Source organism: Bacillus rossius, chromosome 1 (genome assembly GCF_032445375.1).
Source record: "Bacillus rossius redtenbacheri isolate Brsri chromosome 1, Brsri_v3, whole genome shotgun sequence".
Lineage (NCBI taxonomy): Eukaryota > Metazoa > Arthropoda > Insecta > Phasmatodea > Bacillidae > Bacillus > Bacillus rossius.
In genome coordinates this window covers 10,354,407-10,375,843 of record NC_086330.1, presented here as the reverse complement: position 1 = coordinate 10,375,843, position 21,437 = coordinate 10,354,407, and the positions used below count along the sequence as shown (strand labels likewise).

General features: G+C 36.1%; 1 protein-coding gene across 15 annotated transcripts in view; it reads left to right on the top strand.

Moving 5' to 3' along the window:
* The first annotated feature begins 3,078 nt into the window (after positions 1-3,078).
* The window catches only part of LOC134532050 (endophilin-A), a 167,262-nt gene continuing 148,903 nt past the window's right edge, over positions 3,079-21,437 (top strand). For 12 of the 15 annotated variants that reach the window (XM_063368378.1, XM_063368338.1, XM_063368309.1 and 9 more), the window contains exon 1: positions 3,080-3,233. The gene's annotated coding sequence lies outside the window, so the exon portion shown is untranslated. Of the gene's footprint in view, positions 3,234-21,437 lie in introns of all 15 variants that reach the window. The other 3 variants (XM_063368243.1, XM_063368301.1, XM_063368218.1) reach the window with 1 other exon arrangement.

The following is a 21,437-nucleotide window of genomic DNA, read 5'->3' as shown; positions in this document are numbered from 1 at the left end:
CTCACTGTTCTCTCCGGCCCCACTCGCCGGTGCAACCGCACCTTCCTATAGATAAATGATTCGGCGCTCTCCCCTGCGGCCTGTGGTACACTGTAAAGTTGTCGCTGACACTCGGCTCGTGCCAGTGGTCCGTTGAACCGCCTCTCTAGTGCTCGCTCGAATTCTCCCCACTCGGATAGATAGTCCCCCGTGTCCGTCCACCATTTCGCCGCCCGGCCCCGTAACTGGCCACACACTCTCGTCACCCAGTCCCTTCGTGGCACTCCCCTAAGCCTGTCCACACACGCGGCTACAAACGCACTCGGATCTTCGTGCGGTTCTCCCGCAAACTCCGGTAATGGGCTAGCCACCTCGACCACTCGCATCACTATACTCGGATGACCATGACCTATGGGCTCTCTAACGCCCTCGTCGCGGTGACCCGGTAAATGACTCCCCGATTGTCTGTCATTACTCTCCCCGCTACTCTTCACGTCCGCTAGTCCCCATGGGCATTCGCACGAAAGGTCCTGTCCGTGTCTCCCCCTGAACGGAAGTCCACACCCCACACACGTGTCCATCACCCTCGCCTTTGTCTCATCCGGTCCCTCCATTTTTCCGGTCGTCACCCGGCTTCACTTGGTTATCCGATCCTTCTCGGCTCGGTCGGCGAACTCGCCTCTCGGCGCGCGATAAGCCGCAGCGCGATACCGCGCGAATTCGAGCCCGGCGTGGGTCGCGCCGCCTTATCTCTCTCCCGCGTGAACCTGATCCCGGCGTGGATGCGTCTCCTTATCTCTTTCCCGCGCCGCTCCTTCCGCCTGCTTCCGCCGCTCCGCCGCGCCAGGCAGCTCCCGCGCCGTTCGCGTGACGCAACTCGCGCTACGTCGCACGCTACTCCAGTCCATATAATGTCCGTGATGTCCTTTCCGCCCACTTTGTCCGTGTTCTTGGCAACCCGCACTTTGCCAAATTACGCCCTTTGAGACAAAATTTCGAAAGTTTGAAAGTTTTTAAAAAAAATTGAAAGTTTTGAAAATTTGAAAGTTTGAGAATGCGTTGCCACCTAGTTGGGGGCCACTTGTCGTCGAGCGGGCTGATCCCCTTATTGGTTGTGTAGGTTCTTGGGCTAGCTCAGTTGGGGGTGGGTGTCGGGCCGCGTGGCAGTTAAGAGGATCTAGCCTGCTAATAATGAAACTACATAGGGTTTCGTGGCACTCACTCTTTTTATTGGCCACTATTTGCACTGGCACGGGGCTATCGCAGTTCCCGCCTACGACCGTTCTTAGGTGAGGCCTGACTACACGAGAATTTCCCCTTACACGGCCGCCTATGGGAAGTAGTAGGCGCCGGCGTCGCGGCGCTAACCGATGGCGTTTGTCCCAAACCGGCAGGGCTTTGATTTCCTGTCCTATAGCGAATTCAGGCAAGCACTACCTGCGGACACAGTTTCTGAAATGTCCCATTAAAATGGCGAGGTCTCGTCCATGACACAATGGTACTATTTTATCCTAGGCAATGCATGACTATACAAGCGAATAAAGATATATATATATATATACATACAAGAGGAAAGGAAAAAATTATGAAACACTAATAAAAAGAAAACTAAACTATTTACAATAAGGCGACCCCTTGGCAATAGTTTACATACTAATCTCCATAGTTTCGAACTGCCTGACACGACTCGAAGACTGTTGCTGATCTATTCCCCGCGTCACTGACGTTAAGCCCGGAGGCCTCTATGCTCACCCGTTTCACTCGTCTTGGCGAGAGCTCGCGGCCGACACGTCTCTCCTCCGCGGTTCTCCAGACGCGACTGCCTCCTCTGCTCGCGCCGACCCCCTCCCCGCGCGCGTCTCGTGCAGCATCTGACGTCCTCGTGGACGGGAACCCGCGACTTGTTCACCCCGTGCATATTAAAATACATGTTATTTACCCTTCTAATTTAAATTATACATGATGGATGATATTATAGTTTTTACAATAAAAATTATGTCCTGCTGAAAGAAAAGAAAATATACATAAAAAAAACTACGTCGGAGGGACACTGATTTATTGAAGGTGGCACCACTGGCTCCCGCACACGCCCGCGCACAGAAGAAGGCGGTGACGCGCCATAACGGCCTGTAGGAGCTAGGGTGGCCTCTGGGTCGACGTCACCACACGGTAACTCGAAACCGACCACAGGACTGAAAGAAAAGGTTTAATAATTACTTAACTATGGAAAACTACATGTCGGTGAAAATAAAGATAATGCTGGTCCCGTGATGCGTGGAGGCTGCCGGCCTCTGTGAGCTCCGGAAGGATTCTCTCGCTCTCACCAGGCGCGACCCCCCTCCCCGTCAGCTCTCCGGTGGAAAACGTGTGATTTTCGCGGGAAACTGAACCGGCCAGTTTCGGGGCAAGGCACACGGTGAAACATAATTTGGAGAGAAATAAAGTGTTAAACAATGAAATAAAGTCTAATATGTTCCTGTGGAATAAATACATAAACACTCTTGTAGTTCGGCAGAGGGATATGCCACACCCGGCCGGTCTCCTCCGCCGATGTGGCACTAATTGCGTGGCGATCGCCCTGTTGCACTTCTTACACCCCGGTGCGCGCACGAGTGCGTTCGGTGGACACACTTTCCTGAAACGTTGATGAGGCATAGCAGTCTATGCGACATAGAAGAGCATTGGGGGTCGGCGTCAACATGACGTGGTTTATGATTTGGTCTAGGCCATGTTTAAAAGAAAATCGCATGTCAGTTAAATTAAATGGCAATGATTTACTGATAAGTTTTATTACTTTTAATAATGTACAAAGTTAAAACAAAATACCTCAATCATATAATTTGCAAATACATTCTTTATTTAGCTTACTTATTAATGTAAATCAAGACATACAATTTTTAATGAATTCAGAAAACTAAATATCAAGCACAATTCAGAATATCCGGCTACTCCATAATTCTTGTGAGTAATCCCAAACCCAATCAACTGCACTAATTTGTTCGAGATCCATGTTTCACAACAAAAGATAAATAAGCTCTCTGTGATATTTACGCAAAAAACTTTGCGGGAACTTAAAATATTATTTGGAAACCTGTGGTTTTTATAGTCTATGGTCATGGTGTTTTTTTGATGAATATGATGCTAGTGTAGTTAGGGTATTAGCTGTTGTGATTTAATGGCAGTTATATTTGTTTAGAAGGTCGTTAATAAACAGTATTATTTGTTGATATTGACATCAAAATTCTGAACAGCAGGTATGTAGATTATACTTTTGCAGATTATTGGTAGTACCAGTTAAGATTATTTTGGTGTGAACTTCAGTTTCAGCATAATTTACGTTTGTAAGATCGCAAAGTTTAAATTATTATTATTTTTTTACAAATACAATTATCTCTGGCTGTTATGTAATGATTGCGTTTAGGAAGCTCTAAATAAATAATTTAGTTAAACACTTTAAATTAATCGAATTCAAGGTAGCTAGTTTTAGTTTGTCATTCTCGTCTTTCATACGCAAAGCCGGAATGGCAATTGTCAATCACGTGACCTGCAGCCAATAATACGTCCCGTAAATTGTATCCGTCCGTCCGTCCGTCAAAAGTTTGATAACGTCATACTTCTTTTCGGACAGACGGATGAATGAAATTATAACCTCCAAATGGCTTCAAGGATTTAGCAAGTCAAATTATGTTAGAAGGTTTTGAAGTTTGTTTAGTTCTTTAGATGCATATATAATTATTTTTTAAAATTATGTTTGAACACATTTTAAAGGTTGTGTTTTGAAACTAAAATCGTCTGATTCACAGAAGTGTAATTAATTATGCATGGTCACTCAGAAAATGTTTAAATAAATGTTAGAATGTAAAATATTGGGTAAATATGTAGAGTCGCGGTATATGCGAAAAAAAATGCTAAAAATCCGAAAATACTTTTATTCTATGCTCTTTCACTTCCTCTTTTCAAATCAACCGGCGGAGGTAAGAAATTCCAAATATTTTAGGAGATATCAAATTTTTTAATTTTCATCACAATACCTGTGTAATGCGTTCACCATTGTTTCTTGTTGTCGCGGTATATGGGATAAAAATGCTAAAAATCCGAAAATACGTTTATTCTATGCTCTTTCAATTCTTCTTTTCAAATCAACCAGCGGAGGTAAGAAATTCCAAATACTTTAGGAGATATCGAATTTTTTAATTTTCATCACAATACCTGTGTAATGCGGTGACCATTGTTTCTCGTTGTCGCGGTATATGGGAAAAAAATGCTAAAAATCCGAAAATACTTTTATTCTATGCTCTTTCAATTCCTCTTTTCAAATCAACCAGCGGAGGTAAGAAATTCCAAATACTTTAGGAGATATCGAATTTTTTAATTTTCATCACAATACCTGTGTAATGCAGCTACCATTGTTTCTTGTTTACGAGTATCTATTATGTTTCTTATTGGACAATTTTGTCACGTGACAGTTCCGTGATAGGCCAGTATTCAAATGAACCAATACGTGATTATTTATTTATTTATTAATGTTCCGTCGGAGTTATCGCGATGTAGGTGAACGACTACATCATTTCCTTCTAATGGCAAAGGAAATGTACCCGCCTCCAACTTAGGTGATTTTTTAACGTTTCTAATTTTAAAGTCTTATTTTTTATTTGGATATTGTTGCGCAAGTAATAAGAAACAAAAAATTTTTACGTGAGTTGTTAATGTTCATCATTTGTCCGGGTTTGTTATGTCAGGTCAGTTACATTATAAATACTTTAAAACTAAAGAACCATTGAAATTAAATCATTATTTTTAATGTACGCTTAGTTTGAAAGTATTCATAATGTAACTGACCTGACATAATCGACCATTTTAGTTCGTACTGTTCATCCTTTGTCCCGGTTTGTTTGGTCAGGTCAGTTACATTATAAATATTTTAAAACTAAACAGCCATTAAAATTAATCACATTATTTTTTATGTCCGCTTAGTTTGAAAGTATTAATAATGTAACTTACCTGACCTAATCGACCATTTTATTTATTACGCATACACGAACACACTGCAAAATAACAAAAATGTTGACGTTCCAATAGTTGCACAGGTCTTGAATTGCAAAATTAAAAAATTCTATATCTCCTAAAGTATTTGGAATTTCTTATCTCCGCCGGTTGTTTTGAAAAGAGGAAGTGAAAGAGCATAGAATAAAAGTATTTTCGGATTTTTAACATTTTTTTTCGCATATACCGTTATTCTACATATTTACCAAATATTGTGTTTAATGTGTTATAAGTGCATAACTTGCATTGATTTTCCAACTAATATTTCATAATACAAGATAAATTTCCTCAAAAATTTTAAGTTTTCTGTACAGTTGGTAATATGTGATAGGGAAAATAGTATTTCAAATGATAGTGTTTTGTAAATCGCACGGCGTCTGACGACGAATGGATGCTGGGTGATGGACAGATGCAATGGGCTATTGTAATTTCGGCTTAGTTCTGAATGATGTGGGTTTTCTGTAAAAAAATTAATTGAAAATTGTATTTTTGAATTTTTGTCTCACAAAATGACATTGATTTTTTTTGTTGGGTAATTCTGAATGGTAGCTTCTTTTCGGGGGGGGGAAACCCAAAATATTTGGTAATTTTCTCGCATTGCGGCTTTTTCGTAAATAAAATAATAACATTCGGAAAATACTTTTTCAAACACTAAAGATGATTCTCTTTTCACTCTGTAAACAGCTTTACTTAATTATTACTGATTTCTGAGAAGTTACAGTTTGTAGGTCACATTAGATAGTCTATGCAGTGAAGCGGCCGTCACCATGTTGTGCTTTTTTTTTGCGTTGCTGATCCTGTGGTTTTCCATATTATAAGAACGTGCATATTTTTGATATAACCTGCCTTCCTACTCGAGGGTGAACCCTTGACAGATTTTTTTTTTTAGCAATATGGAGGCGCGAAGCGCTGTTTTGTTATTTGCAATAGCACGTAACCTGACGTATAAAATAAATTATTATGTTTGATAATACACAATGACAATTCCTTTCATAAGGTAGGTTATGTGCTGTTTCATGTAACAAGTTGGAGCTTTGGGTCTTCATGCTGCTAAAAATAATAATCCCTCTCAAGAGGTGATTCTTGGGTTTGGATGCACAGTAGGGAGTTACATTATTCTTTTAAAGTAATAATTACGTTACATTGCATTACAATATCCAAATCAAAAATATCCATGTCGTAAAGCCCGTCTACAACAGTCCGAATCTGTGAGCATCGTGTGTCCTTAACCTCACGCGAATGACGTTACACCGCTGCACGGAAAACAGCCTAGTCTGCAATTGTGAAGTCCGAATGTACATATTTCTTAAGTAGTCTTCAGAGCGCAGAAAATAGTGTGTGCCAAAATAATTGTGTTTCATTTCTTTTTGTTTACTATTTTCATGCTTTGTAAATGTGAACGCAGCTAACTGTTAAATAATTAAAGCACAACATGGTGATGACCGCTTCACTGCATAGGCTATCTAACGTGACCTACAAACAGTAATTTCCTATAAACCAGTAGAAAGCAAAAAAACACTGTTTACGTGGTAAATAAAGGAAAGTCTTTAGTATTTGGGGAAAAAAAAGTATTTTCCGTATTTCATTATTTTATTTACGGAAAAGCATCGACTCAAGAAAATTACCTAGTTTTTTTTCCCACCTCTTGAAATTTTTTAGAATTATGCTGTAAGAGGGTGTGTGAGTAGTCATGTAGTTTACAATTTTAAGTAGGTAATGGCTAGATTAGGTTTTTATACACGGTTGTTAAAGGCTTATTGCCATTCTTGCGGTTTTGTTATCAGGTGTGAGGCCTCTCTGAAATTTATTTTTTCGACACCTTCCTATGTCCAATTTTTCGTGAATCATGTGATGAACTTGTACATCTGTCTTCATCTTCCACACTCTGCCTTCCTTCATCGAACATTGAACACCAGCACCCAACATCTGATGTGGCATGACGCTCTGTAGGCATCAACGAATATGTTTAAACTCCAGTCCCACACGTCCATTCATAGCCCAAGACAGCAGACATTTTCATTTGTGACCGCATTTCCAGCACACAACTTTCTGCCATGCTGGTTTGCGTTCGACCGACTGAGCTCTGGCACGTCTGTCTGCTGCTTATCTCTGTTTAGTATTCTGCGCATGGGCCAGCGCTTCTCTGCTCTTGCTCTTCCCATCATGAATTCAGAAAATATTCTATTTTGTTATGGCAGTGTGTTTCCTCATTTTTCCTGTGGAAGAAAATTACGAAACTTATTGTTGGAATGTCCCTTTTACATATACTGCGATATCGAGAAAATGGTCAGTTGGGTTAGGTTAACTTCATTAAAATACTTTAAAATAGTGTGGATGGTTGGTTAGGTTATTTTTACTTGGCTACATTAAAAATATTGTTAAATTGTTTGTACAGTTGGTTAGAAATTTTCTACATTACATGTAATCTAATCAGCTATCATTATTATACTGCATTTTTAAATACAGAGTGGGTTCTAAGAAATTCTGAAGTAGGTTATGAAGACCATGAAAATAATGAGGTGAATATAATTTTAAAAATGAGGATATTTTAAAGAAATATTAAAATAGGTCTTCAAATTATTTAAATAACTTCAGGGATTTCAATAACCTGCAATCAATATTTGCTCATTTTTTGGATTCTAAATAATACAATTTTTCTCGGCTCATAGACCTTAAAAAAAACTTACTTTTCATGAATCCAACGAAGGGAAAAATAGTCATTTTGCGAGAATTGACTAAATTGTGTGTGATGGTCATATTTGTTGTTATAAATATGAATAAGACTATTGGCAAAAATTATTTTCTATGAATAAAAATATATTCATATGTACAGATAGTCAATATGAATATATTTGTATTTGCTGGTGTGAATTTGAATAGTTTTATTTGTATTTTCATGTGAATATTTGTATTCTTACATCAGAGAATATGAATAGGTACGTGATCAAATATTTGTATTCTAATTTTCACATATGCATAAATATTAAATATTAATATTTGAACTGTTTTTCCAAGCTATGGGTACTTTGAAATGTCTTGGAGTAAAACTTACAGTGTACACTCCCACCCAGGTCCACTCCTCTCCTTAAAATATAACCTTCCAAATTTAAATGAAATAAAACAGATTTAAAAAATATAAAAAGAAGAGCCTTTGAACAGCCGCTGAGGTAATGAATGACACTCTGGGCAAAGTTCCTGCTGGTGAATGCTGTTCCTGTTCAGATGGAGACGGAACCTCCCTAATATCAGTATTTTCGACTTTGGATAGAATACTGGAAGTCATCTTGGTTCTACTTCTCAAAACAATATCAGGAACCAAGCTGTATCGATTATAGACCAGTATTTCGATACATACAGGCTGCACAATGCTCCAATGTTACCCGATGAAACTTAAGATATTCAGAAGATCTAACAAACCACTGACATAAAGTGCTTAGGCAGGAAGGCTTTTCTCTTCTATTCAACAATGACCAACATGACAAAATCCAATCGACTTAGTGATGAAAAATTCAAAAAATGCATTTTATTGCAAGCTAATTCATGATTCAACTTATACTGTGTGTAGTGTTCTTTAGGGATGTGGAAAAATGTGATTATGTTGTCCGAAGGTGGTATGGAAGATTTTTGAATGAAATAATTTAAGGCATATAGGTTGGTGTTCTCTTTGATTGTTTCAAAATCTATTTAAGTATTATAATGTTATAATATTACATCAACCTATAGTTTTTTATAAATCAATAAAAGTATGGTTTGAAAACAAAATTTGTTTTTTAGATAGATTTTGAAGAAATATTACTTATTGTAACCATTACCATGGTATGACTACTGGAAAATTTTTATATAGTTTTTCGTTTCCTGGTCCATAGACCCCAAACCATCGTCAAGTTAAAAGTTTATTTGTGTGTGTGTGTGTGTATATATATATATATATATATATATATATATATATATATATATACACACACACACACACACACACACACACACACACGCACACCTCCCATTTTTAGGAACATAACTACCGTAATTTTTCAAAAATCACTTCCAAATTGATACATAAAATATAATTATGGAAAATCTCGGTCAAGTTCATTAATGGGTAATATCCGACCAAAGGGGTAGAAATGGGAAGTTTTTTTTGAACAACAGAAAATTGCTATAACTCCCATAATATGATGAATATCACATCCGTTTGGACGTATGATAACTCGTAGGATTAATACCAAAAACTTTTGTCCAAATACTTTTTTGATATGACTAACCATAACTGCAAGGGGTGGAAAAAACAAGGGTTGGAGGACAAATCAATTCATATCTCCCTGAGTAAGCAATTGAATCTGTTCAAGTTGTTTGTAAATTGTATAATTTTTATATAAAACATTTTTCCAAAAAATTTTTGATAAAATGAACCATTGCAGAAATGGAATTAAAAAACAGAAGTAGATTTAAAAAAATCATGGATTCGGTACTACATACACTATTAAATCCATTTTAATTCATTGTAAAACCATAAATTACTATCTACAACTTTTGTCTGAAATAATTTGTTATACGACCAACTATTAGGGGTGGAAAAAAACCGGGGTTGAAAAACAAAACAAAAAATTAATAACTCCCATAGTAATTACAATATTAAATCCGTTCAAAATGTTTGTAAACTGTATAAATATTATCTAAAACTTTTGTCTGAAGAAATTTTTTATAGAATTAACCATTACTGCAAAGGGTGGATAAAGAGGGGTTAAAATAATAATAATAATAAAAAATTTATAACTACCTTAGTAATCACACCATAAAATCCATTCAAATTGTTTGTATATTTTATAATTTTCATCTAAAACTTTTATGTAGAACAAATTTTGATAATACTAACAATTATTGCAAGGTGTTTAAAAAAACCTGGGGTTGGAATAAGAAAATAAATAAAACTAACTACCATGTACCATATCGTATCCATTCTTATTTTTGTTAAACGTTCTAAATATTGTCTAAAACTTTTGTTAAAATAAATTTATATCAAATCAACCATTACTGCAAGGGTGGGAATAACAAGGTTTGAAAGTATACTATCAAATCCTTTATAAATTATAGTGTAAATCCTAAATTTTATCTCAAATATGGCTGAATATGATTGAAACAAATTATTATCTTAAAAACAGGGATTGAAATTTAAAAAAAATTCAAAATTTTTTTGTATCAAATCTGTTCAAATTTATTTTAAACCATCTTATTATTATCTTAAATCTTTGTGCAAAGCAAATATTTATATAACCACATTTTAGTGCAAGGGATAAAAACTAGATTTTAAATATCAAAAATTAACTAATTACCTTAGTTGGCATCATTTGTAATTTGTTCAAAGCATTCAATGCTGGATGCATTGAGTTAGAAACAATCATAATATTTTCACTGCATGAAAAATGAGAAAATTTTTAATCAATTATTTTGTAATATTGGAGAACATAAATATGTTATGTATATTAAGTTCTTAAAAATGTTCCAGAATTTTGTAGAAGTTACCAAAATATTTCCAGAAGAAATAGGTACTTTGAAATGTAGGCTGTGCCGAAAGTTTTTTTTTTTTTAAATATTTTATTAGAACTTATAATTAATTTGCTATTTTTCTGAAAATAAAATGTTATTTTTATTTTCTTGTATTATTGAAATAATTGAAGCCTTTTTTTTATCCAAAGCAACATAACACATTGAAATAATTTTCTTTATTACTCTATTCATGTAACACTAGGTACCGACTATTGCCATATTTAATTGTAATTTTTATTTCTTTTAAAAGTTAAGTTTAATTTAACATTTTTTATAAAATTTTTTTTTAGAGAACTGGTTTGTTTTGAATATGGTAACTCTTGTTTATGCTACACATATTTATGTCATATTTAAGTGTAATTTACTTTTGCTTAAGAGATAAAATTACATAAAGTTTGTAGTTATTTGAAATATTTAATTGGTTTTTATATTTAAAGAGTATATTTTATGAAGAGTGCAGACTGGTGTAGTGTTGTGCGTAAGATTCCCTCCACAATGTTTAGAAGTACCCAAAATTTTATTCCACCTTTAGGTATACGACGCACATCCATCCTAAAGTGTATTTATTCCCACACTTGGTTAACATGTCTGGAGTAATGAAAGCAATAGCCTCTTCAAATTTTTGTTTCAACTCTGGCAAATCAATAGGTAGCGGCGGAATAGTAACATGTTTACCGTGATGGGACAAAAAAACATCATGAATGTAATGTAAAAGGCTACCGAATGCAACTGTTTTGTTTACAGCAGTGAAGATCCATAAACATCTCAGGTCACAGATAACCGAAATCAATACCATGTTAGAAAGATTATAAACAAAATATATTGGAAATTACTGAAGAGGTAAGTACACTCTACAAATTCTCACCTTTCAAATAAACGTTTTATTGCAATAACATTATCACTCAAAAACAATTATTTTTCACCTCCAATCCGATGTACAATTTCCGCAACAGTGTTTTTTTCTACCTAAGGCACAAGTTTTGACATTCTGAGCCTTTTTAATAGTTTTAGGTTTTTTCAGCATGCGTAGAAGATCGCTACCACAAATATTCAGCAATCATTGCAACTTCTTCTCACAGAAAAAGCAAAATCACAAAGCACAATCCACATGCAAGATGTTCGTAGTTTCTTTAAGCAGTAGCAGATCAACCAACCTTGGAGCATAAACGAACCTGTACACTATGCAGTGTAACCATGCAGCGTTTTCAAGTTTTGAATAAGCCTCGTACCATGATTTTTTCAACACACGCTTCACGAAAAACTGTGCACAATTTACGGGTGAATACGGTATAAGTCCGATTAAAAACAGAAATCATAGCAAGATGAGTAAACTAAAATATTCATCATTACGTCTACCGTATAAAAATTTTTTACTACAGTGCTCAACAAACAATGAAACTGTGATTAGTTCCTCAAATTGCTGTACCAGTTGCATCATGTGTTATGCATGTGTATTCGTCAGACATAATCCCTCGAATGAGGGAAATGGTGTACAGATGGTACAGCCTTACAAAGGTTACGAATGCAAGCAGTTGTTTGGTTGAAAAATATATCATAACAGCATGCTGCAAAGATTTTAACGTTTTTTTTTTTTTTTTTTACATTTGTTTAAAAGTTTAACGATAAGTATAGTTTAAGAGTGTAAAGATAAACTTTATTACATTATTTTATCCCTTAAATATTGAATGTTATATTCGGGAAGCATTCATAAATGCAAATGTTTTGAATGGGAAAAAATTAAATTTGGGATGTATGGAAGTGATCAAGGGAATACTCAATTAAATGTTGTAAACGGGAAAACTTATTATCCGGGAACATCTTAACAGAGTTTTACTGTATCTGAACATATAATTCTCTATGCATTCATTGTGCTATAAGTATATTTTTGTTACAAAATTTATGTTACAACATTTTTATATTTTTATAACTATTAATCTCAAAGTAGTTTAGTGTATTATTTCAAACAAAAGTAAAATTTCTAACGTGTATACATAAATACATTCACACTTTTTCTTCTTCTTCCAAAGAGAGACGTGACAGTTTCGTAAAAGTTATTTTTGGAGTTCAATAAGGTAGAAATGGTACAGCAACATAAACAATCTACGGACAGTAAAATAGGTACAGTTAAAAAATAATTGCTCGTCATTTTACCATCAAGTTCAGTGCAACAGCAGAGTGATAACAGTGGATGCCGAAAAAACTATTTTGTTGGTTAATTCATCTGCCTTTGAAAAAGCTGCTGTTGTAAATAAAAATAGAGTGCCTAGCGTTAACAATTACCAATTTTCTAAAAATAAATTTATGGAAATTTGGCACTTGTGTATTTTAGTGAGTTTTTTTTTGGGGGAAATATAAACTTTCTATATATTGTAGCCAATCTTGATTAGTTAAACCTTCAAAAAGAACATTTATAAATTAAGATAATTTTTTTATTTTTCATTGCAAATCAGTACAACTCTGCTTTGTAGAGCTCAGCAATGGTTAATTTCCAAAGTTTCTCCTTTTTAATTTTATGTTGGTTTCCAGCAGTGAAGTGTGATATTACCACCAGTTTTTACCCTGAGAGTGATTTAATTTATTTAATTTTATTTGCATTATAGTAGGTACATCTTAATTATTTACATATAGGTACCTTTATGGCAAATATTCAGTAAAATTCCTTTGGGAGAAGTTAAATATTTTAACAGTGCTTTTATCTGTGTTTTAAACATGGCTGACCGAACCTAACATAATCTTTATTTTTTTTTATTATCTGCACCTGTAAATACCTACCCAATATGGGAAAATGTTTTTACCCCCAGGGTGCCTAAGTTTATTCACATATAGGTGAGGTTAGGTTCGGTAAGCCATATTAAATATACAGTAAAAATAATTTTAATAATATGATTTATGGCCAAAATCATCTCAAAGAAACAGGCTCAAGGTAAACTGGTTTAGGTTATAACACTGTGTATAAACAAAATTCCTGCTGGCTTAAAATTAAAATGGAATAAAAACAAAATAAACCAATGCCAAATTTGCAGCAGACCATATGAAAAATTAAAACAAAAAACAATCCCTTTCAGCACAGCTTACAGGCATAGGCAGAGTTCTAAGAACCTATTTATTTGGAAATATTTTGGAAACGTTTACAAACTTCTGGAACATTTTAAGAAATTAATGCATAAAACATTTATGTTCTCCAATATTACAAAATGATTTATTAAATATTTGTCATTTTCCATGCAGCAAAAATATTATGAATATTTTTAACTCAATGTATCCAGCATTGAATAGCTTACAACGCAGCATTGAATAGCTTAGAACGAATTTCATATTATATGTCAACTAATTTGTTTGACCTTCAAACACTATTTTTTGATCCCTTATACTAATGTGGTCATATAAAAATGTGCTTTGCACAAAGGTTTAAGATAATATTAAAATTACTTAAAATAAATTCAAATGAATGTGATACTAAGTTAATTTTGAATTTTTTTTAAATTTCATCTCATGTATTTACGTTAATAATTTGTTTCTTCAAAAATTGTTTCAATCAAAGTTTTAGATAATAATTATAAGATTTACAAACAATTCAAATGGATTTGATAGTGTGCCTACTAAGGGAGTTATAAATTTGTGGGTATTTACCCCCTGTCTATTTCACCCCTTGCAGTCATGGTAGGTTGTATAAAAAATTATTTCAGACAAAAGTTGTAGATAATAATTCAAGGTTTTATAATAAATTAGAACATATTTGATAGTGTACATGGTATGAAAATTATGAATTTTTTTTTAATGTACCCATATATTTTCAATTCCCTGCAGCATTGACTCAGCTTATCAAAAATGGTTTCAGACAAAAGTTTTAGATAAAAATTATAAGATTAATACAAAATTTGCATAAATTCGATGTTGTTCCTATGAAGGGAGTTGTGATTTTTTTTGTCCTCCAACTCTTGTTTCTTCAACCCCTCGCAGTTATGGTTGGTTAAATAAAAAACTTATTCAGACAAAAGATTTTGGTATTACGAGTTATAATACATTCAAACGTATGTGATATTTTCCATATTATGCGAGTTACAGCAATTTTTATGTTGTAAAAAAAACCTTCCCCATTTCTACCCCTTTGGTTGGATATTGCCCAATAACAAACTCGACTGAGATTTTCCATTACTAGATTTTATATATCAGTTTGGAAGTGATTTGTGAAAAAAATGTGACAATTATTCTGCCCACAAAATTGTGATATATAAATATGAATGGATAAACTTTTAAGTTTGCAATGGTTTTGGGTTCTATGGACCATGAAACGAAAAACTATATAAAAATTTCTCGAAAGTCGCACCATGGTAATGGCTACAATAGGTAGTATTTCTTTGAAATCTACCTAAAATGGAAGTTAAGTTTATTACCAACAGAGCTTAAATTGCCTTCATCAGTTTCATGAATTGTGACCAAGAAGGTGTGTGATTAGGTGGGGTTAGGCTTGCAGTGATTTAATAACAAAAATAAACTATGTTTGAAAAGTGAAATTTACAATACTAATTGACAATTTTTACTATACTAGCAACTATTGGCTTTTAAAATTGTTATAAAATTGTTGAATATATACAGACAATTAAATTTGTACTACCTAAATAATTTTACAGAGAAGATCCAGGTACTCAACTTAATGTGAATACATAATGAGAGGCTGAGATCAGGTGCATACAATGTTCAGTTTGTGCAAAATTACCATACATAGTATGTTTGCATTTTGTAAAACATATTATTTTTCTCATTGCAAACTTTTTTTTCTGACTTAAAATTCATTGTAGATTATTCAACCCATTATTTTTTATTTCTTGCCAAAAGGTAATAAATTGTAGAGTTTAGTGGCTCATTTGAAGGGTGAACTAATTTATAAAATAATTTTTTTTAGGCATACACAAGTAATTCTTTTTAAGGTTTTAATTATTAGTTTTTTTATCTGTTAGTTAATTATTAAATTTTTTGCTAGTTTGTTTAAGTAATTGTTAATTTACCACCATATTCTTTTCCATATGGAAAGCTTAAAATTCACAGAACCTTAAGCACATGCTCAAATGCTCCCAGAAGTATAGTCATGCCACTTAGATGATTGTGTAATTTTACATTTTTGCAGCAGTTGGTATCAGTTGGCTACTTTTTTCCCCCTTCAAATTTCAGAACATAATTTTTAATAATTTAACATGATAGTAACATAGTAAATAAGACTGACCCAACCTAGTATTACCTTTCGATATTATATTGTGATACGACTTGATGATGGTAGACCACAGAGTAAGAATAATGCTAGTAAAATAAATTTTTGTTCTGAAGCTTTGTAGGTCATTCCCTGTCGGTCGTGAAAAAAACCATCACACTTTATAACAATCTTTTAAACGGAATCAATGTGCTGTTGGGCGACCTTCGCAAGCAGCGGCGGATACAGGAATTTGTTTCAGTATTTTTGGGGAAAGATGGGTTAAAAAATAGAAAAAAAAAATTTATAAAATTTAAACATGTGTATTCAAAAAGCTTGCATTTCTATTGACACTAACGCACTGGCATATGGGCCTACATAAGTGTCAGTTGAAAGTGGATGGTGTTGTAACAGATCACCTCGCATCACCCAAAATAAAATACACGTTTACTGGTATTTGCCAGAAAGTTTTACAAAATTGAGAGGGAATTGCTCCCCCCCCCCCCCCCCCCCACATCAAACAAATACAAATACACAGTTACAAAGAACACTTGTAGTGCTCGCAAGCTGCCCGCTGCCGTTGTCACGCCGCGGCATGAGAACATGTGACCTCCTCTTCCGGACGAGCGCCAGCTGTCACGTGCCGATGGCCTCGGCGCCGCCACGGGGTGTTGTTGAAGCAGGTCAGGTCACAGCTGCGATATCCCCGCGCGGGTTAAGGATTTAGGAAGCCAGAACAGGACAGTCGTGTTGTTATGGAGCTCTCTCAGGTAGACCGCTCCAGACGAATCAGCTTGAGCCACCGCTTATGTGTTGCCCCACACTTCAGTTTCAGGTGAGAGAGAGAGGGAGAGAGAGAGAATATATGGGAGAGAAAAAAAGAAATAGAAGGGGAGAGGAGGGAGAGAAAGGATGCAGTGAAGAGAAAGAGAGAAGAGGATAGGATGAGGGAGAGGAGAGAGGATAGGATGAGGGAGAGGAAAAAGAAAGGAGAGAAGGATAGGATGAGGGAGAGGAGAAAGAGAGGATAGGATGGGATGAGGGAGAGGAGAAAAAGAGGAGAAAGAGAGGAGAGAAGGATAGGATGAGGGAGAGGAGAAAGAGAGGAGAGAAGAATGGGATGAAGGAGAGGAGAAAGAGAGGATAGGATGAGAGAGAGGAGAGAGGATAGGATGAGGGAGAGGAGAAAGAGAGGAGAGAAGGATAGGATGAGGGAGAGGAGAAAGAGAGGAGAGAAGAATGGGATGAAGGAGAGGAGAAAGAGAGGATAGGATGAGAGAGGAGAGAGGATAGGATGAGGGAGAGGAAAAAGAGAGGAGAGAAGGATAGGATGAGGGGTAGGAGAAAGATGAGAGAAGGATAGGATGAGGGAGAGGAGAAAGAGAGGATAGGATGGGATGAGGGAGAAGAGAAAAAGAGGAGAAAGAGAGGAGAGAAGGATAGGATGAGGGGGAGGAGAAAGAAATTGGGAAGTAGAGAAGTAGAGCAAGTTCTGTCGCAGTGAGACGAATGGAGTGCTAAGTGGTGATAGTGTTTACATTTGAACTCGACGGTTGACAATTAACTGAGTGCATTGAGGCCGCTGACTGAAGTTCGCTTGTCACCGCCGAGGCTCTTGCGACGCAGACATGTTCTGTGCAAATATTTGAGTAAAGTTAATTATGTAATGAACATGAAGTGAAATTACAAAGACATAGTTGGATTGATACATTTTTTTTTAAATTTTTTTATTCCCTCAGTTTGATTCTATTGGGTTTAACTTCGCGCGGTTTCGCAGGGGCCTAAAGGCGACGGAACCTCTTGGGTCACAGTGGACTCCCAACTACTTGGATTCAAGTTATGAACATTGACGAATCATTTCTGAATGTCCTAGATGCAATAGTTCTTTAAAGATTTCCTATACTGTAAGACAAACTCTTACTTGCCACCCCACTAGAGATGTTAGTTTTCCTAAAGTATTTGAGAAAATTTTATCAATATTTCTTTACAAATATAACCTAAGAAGTTAGACATTAGGTGGTAAATAAAAAGTAATATACAGATGAACATGCTCAGGATTTTTAAACCTACTTTTTAAATTCAAAGTTTTTTTTTTACTTTTACCGTAAAATAATAGTAACGTAAAACTTTACAAGTGGCATAAAAAGTTCTTAATAGACTACAGTATAGAAACATTTTACTATTATCTCGGTATTGCTTTATTATTCTCAGTTGCTTTCATGCGTAAATCAACGGATCTTATACTATGTCATCTATGTTGGTATTGGTAAATAGTAATTTTTTTTTTTTTCGGAAAATACTAGGGTTATATTTTCCCCTAAAATTTTTCCCCACACATCCCTACACGGCGGGAGTTACTAAATCACCCGCCAGACACTTAGCACGAAGTTACCCCTCTGGGCATGTAAACAAATCGTCGCCTGAGAGTTGGAGTGTTCTATGTCCATTGAAGTCCGAACTGAGATATAAGAAATGAAAGTTAAAACAACTATGAATATCATGACATAGAACAAAATAATATTGGTCTTAAATTAAGAACAAACATTTTTATGTGCGTAGACGTGTGTGGATATAGTACAAATGAATACTAATATTAATTTCGTGTCCATAGCATAAAAAACCTAAAAAGTGGACATAGAACACTCCAATACTCAGGCGGCGAAATTCTGAGTTACGAGTCACTTCAGAGTCGTATATTCATTGCCAAGTGAAAGTATGGCGATGCGAACTTGTGAGCACGAGACCACTCTTTCGAGATCCAGGTGCTAGCTTCAGTCTTGGCACGAAGTCTGTTGTGTCGCTGGTGTGTAGGCTGCTTATAGACCTTGAAATTATTATGTCCATGCTTTGACAAATTGAGTGCTATTCCAATCCTAAACCTGAAGCCGTGTTCGAAATTATTATTATTTTTTAGTTTGTAGATCACAATTCGATTGCATTCATCATTCACTTGTTTCATTCTTATGCATGCCAACATCCCGATGCGGCTAGTACCAATAATTGAAAAAAAAATCGTGTGCTATTTTTATTGAATACATATCTCTAACGAAAAACTATACTAAAAACTCAGTGTTTTATTATATTAAAAAAATAGATACTTTTCTGTGTGCAAGTAATGCGGTTTTTAAACAAATTCGATACGTAGAGTTTTTTTTCGTATTGTTGGCAGTAAAATACTTGTTCTTATTTGTGTTCGTTACCATTTTGTTCTTTGAAGGCCATCGAATGTATTCCCGTTTTTATAGTTAATTTTAGCATAATTTTATCATGGTTCTGTATATTATTTATGGTCGTTTCGTGCTGACGCATTAAGACCAATTCTCATTTATATGGTGTCTGGGCGCTGCCCAAACCTTGACGGACTCGTTGCAATATTTAGTGCGGCTACGTGGCATGAGAATACGGAAGGAGCAGTAGGGAGAATCAGTAGTGTATAATAATTGCTCGAAAACAACTGTAGTAATTGCTGGGATCGAAAATTTTAGTGTAAATATAATTTCTAAACAATGCGAATTTTGTGTGTACATAATATAGGCTACAGCCGTTTGGTCAAAACGTTTTTGTAATGGTTAAGCATTACACTACAGCCTACATCTGAGATAAGGTGATCTGTGGTGATCTTAGGTCATCTGTGAGATAAGATAACGACTTGAAATTTGAAGATTACACTTCCGTGTTGCCAGTTGCAGAACACAAAACGCTTTACGCTCAGGAGTTGCAAGCGAGGAAAAAAAATCGCGCATGCGCTTATCTAAAACTGTTTGAGTTACTCTTGTGACCTTGAACCAACACACTGCAAAGCTTACAGTTGATACTGTTACGATTTATTAAAAATTAAAATAATGAATCATCTTGGGAAAAACTACCGGGTTCGTAAATGAATAGCCCAATTAAAGATTTTATTACTCTACACAGTTTTATTTATTGCCAATATTTATGTCACTAACAAATAATCTTCTAAAAATCAGTTACATTTAAAAAATGTTTATTCCCCAGTCACTCAGTTTTTACACACCGCACACCTCGCTGGGCCGCATCTCTGGCGCAACTCTCGCCGCAGCACCCCTCGTGGACCTCCGTCGCGGGACTCCGCCACCGCACTCCGCCACCGCCATCGCACTTCCCTTCGCCGAGGATCCGCTCGACGCTTCGCTTGGAACTCTCACTGCACTCGCGGCACTCTCGCGCAGACTCTCTCGCCCCGGAACTCCGCCGCACCCCCGGTACTATCGGCCCGGAAACTCCGCCGCGGGAAAACTCCCGACTCCTCACTCAACTGACTCCTCTCGGAGGCCGGTGTCCTGGGCTTAGATATCACTGGCGCCACTTCTAGAATTCACGAGCGCGGCTGGGGCCAGTCGCGTCATTCCACGCCGACCCGACTGCCGAATTCTCTCGAAACACGCGTCGGCGGCTCGCGTAACTCCGCAGCTGTCATGTGTCATGTTAACGTGTCTAAGGCAGAACGCCGCGCGGGGAGTGGAGGGCTGGAGGGAGGAGAAGCGGCGACTCTTGTAATCCACCAGGCGCGCGCCGCGGCCCTGCTTACGTTCGTAACAATACTATTCAAATGTATAACTAGACATTCTTCTATGGACATACTGTATTGGAGTTCTGTCAGCCGTGCATTAAATGCCACCGACAGGTTCATGTTTCGCGTGTATGTTTAAATTTTGAAATATTCTGGTACGCAGTTCCGACCATGCATATTTTTCTAGATTGTTGTTTCGTTTGATATGATTAGCTTGTGCTAATCGATAATTAGGGCAATGCAATTTTTTTTTCTGAAAAGATTTGATCAAGCTGGGTGTTAAAACTTTGCAGCATTTTCTGCGTTTCGTGGATGGCTGGATTTATTTAAAGTGCATGTCTACTGTCGGCACACCAATCGTAGACTTAAGGTTCCTATCTACCTGCCTTTGAGGTTTCAAAAACATGTACATTGTTTTATGCAATTTCCAATAAAACTATTAGAGCAACAGCTCTTAAATTTTTTATCCGACAAGTAAAATGAATTCTTTCTGGAAGCATATTTTTACATTTTCTAATTTCGTGATGTAATTTACTAAAATTAATTGCTCAAAACAAGCAATTTGATGCCTGAATTCCCGGTTACTTATCTAAAATTTGTGAAATATGAAACAATAAAACTAAAGACGACATTGTTATGATAAAAATGATAGTATAAAAGTGTAGGGTCACCGCTTTGAATTTTAAAATATTCGTTTACGAAAATTGGATATTTTGGTGTTCTTTGTGTCTGACTCGTGCTGCCTGGCGGGAGAGACGCGTCAAGCTCTTGGCGAGGACTAGAAGGGAGGGGATGGCGTGGTCTGCAGGGCCTGGCGGCGCTGAAGGGGTGGTTCTGACCTTGAACATTGCCGCGAGAGATAACTGTAAGCTGATTCTTCCCTACTCGCAGCAGCAGCTTGTGTTTCCTGCCGTTGTATCCTGTACTTTGATGTTTGAGATACCTCAAACCATTCCGCACACGAGAATGTGGATGTTTGTAGAGGAAAACACTCCTAAATAATTATGTAATGTTTGTCTAGTATTCCACTAAATTGCCATCAAACATAATGTGAATATAAAGTATATAAACGCATGAGTTAATAGTGATTATATTAAATTGGTTAGAGAACTATAGCAGAAATATTATTAGAAGTAAGTAAAGGCTCCGGTTATT